Here is a 2,037-nt window from a genome sequence, read left to right as displayed (position 1 = left end):
TTAACTAGGGGCAATCAGGGGGTTAAAATCGTTATTGGGTAGTATATCGGGGTACCTAGCGCTATAAAAACCTGGAGGTGAACCTAAAAAAAATAACTAGCTACTTAGCGGCACCAGTGACACTAATGCAGCGATCAGAAAAACGAACGCTTAGTGACACTGGCAAAAGGGGGTGAAAGGGGTAACTCTAGGGGCAATCAGGGGGTTAAACCTTTATTGGGGGGGTAGGGGGCTACCCTGGACCTAACACTAACTGCCCTGACAGTTTTTACTGTCACAACTGACACTGAATGCAGTGATCAGAAAATAAATGATCACTGCAATCAGTGACACTGTGACTGGGGGGGGTCGGGGGGTGATCGGGGGGGGGGGGTTTTGTGTGCCTATGTGTACCTACATGTCAGTGTAGTGTTGGTGCACACTTACTTTCACTGTTCTCCTCGTACTCCGGTCAAAAAGACCACCCCGAGGAGAATGACATCACTTCCTCCCTGCCTGTGTTTACTATACACAGGGGAGGAAGCTTCTCATTCGCCAGGAGCGATCGAGAGGGGATGGGCAGAAATCAACGGCCATCCCCTCATCCCGGATCGCTCCTGCAGCGAAACGGACCGCCGCATCCAGCGGGAGGGGGTCCGATCGGACCCCCCACCCGCTGGAAGGCGAGCACGTACATGTACGTGCTTGTGCCTGTCGGTGCCATTTCACCGACGTACATTGCCATGCGGCGGTCTTTAAAGCGGGGTTCCACCCTAAAGTGGAACCTCCGCTGATCGGATCCCTCCCCCCTCCGGTGTCACAATTGGCACCTTTCAGGGGGGAGGGGGGTGGAGATACCTGTCAAAGACAGGTATTTACACCCACTTCCGGGCATAGACTCCCGTGGGAGTCTACGCCATTTCCTGTCCTGCCGCGCTGTCTGCTGGGACACACACGGGTCTCAGAGACAGCGCGGAGAACTCCTATTGCGCTGCGCGACTCGCGCATGCGCAGTAGGGAACTGGGAAGTGAAGCCTATTCGCTTCACTTCCTGATTCCCTCACCTAGAATGGTGGCGGCAGCAGCCGAGGGCCGAGCGATCGATCGGCCTCGGCTGCCGGCATCGCTGGAACCCGGGACAGGTGAGTGTCCATTTATTAAAAGTCAGCAGCTGTAGTATTTATAGCTGCTGGCTTTTAATTTTTTTTTTTTGGGTGGAATCCCTCTTTAAGTGGTTAAAACCATAATGACGTTAAATGTCATTGTGCGCAGGGACTGTTCTAAACACGGGAAACACGTGGCACTTCACAGGCATGCTAAAGACACCCCCCAGGCACAATATTTAAAGGAATATTTTACTTTTTTTTTTTTCACCTTAATCGTCATTAAAATCAGTGCTCCCGAAAAAAGTCAGTTTTTAAAAACATTTTAGGCATTGACCCATGTCCCCTGGGGCAGGAGCCAGGTCCTCAAACCCTTTTTAGGACAATATCTTGCATATTAGCCATCAAAATTAGCACTTTTTATTTCAAACGTCGAGTCCCATAGACTTCAATGGGGTTCTAAAGTTTGCATGAATTTTTGGTCCATTCTAAAGTTCTGGTGCAAACCGAACCTGGGGGGGGGGGGGGGGGGGGGTATTCGGCTCATCCCTACTCCAGACAGTGACTGAGGTACTTCACTTGGGTCCATCTGGCTGAAACCAAACAGACCCATCCAAGTACCCAGTGGGACTCCCCCAAAGAGAGAACCCATGAAAGAGGGTGAACCAAGCTAAAAGGCCTATGTCCACCCCCTCCCAAGACTTTCAGGGCAGGCCCGAGAACCTGCACCCTACTCATCACTTAGTGCAAGCCAAACTTTTAGACTTCCCTGCCAGGGTTTTATCAGGGATGCTTGCTTGCTGGAGACAGACCCCCTCAAAATGTGGACTATCCCAGGCAAATGGAGACTAATTGCAACCTTAGTACAGTACCTTGTACAAAGTAATTTGACTGTACTGTAAATGATCTGTTTGAGCACTTGAACATTACATAACTCTGAGAGACATATCGCATT

The sequence above is a fragment of the Lithobates pipiens genome, unplaced genomic scaffold, assembly GCF_037356315.1.
Source record: "Lithobates pipiens isolate NorthernLeopardFrog02 unplaced genomic scaffold, aLitPip1_a1.2 Scaffold_23, whole genome shotgun sequence".
NCBI classification, from domain to species: Eukaryota; Metazoa; Chordata; class Amphibia; order Anura; family Ranidae; genus Lithobates; species Lithobates pipiens.
This window is presented reverse-complemented; position numbering follows the sequence as displayed.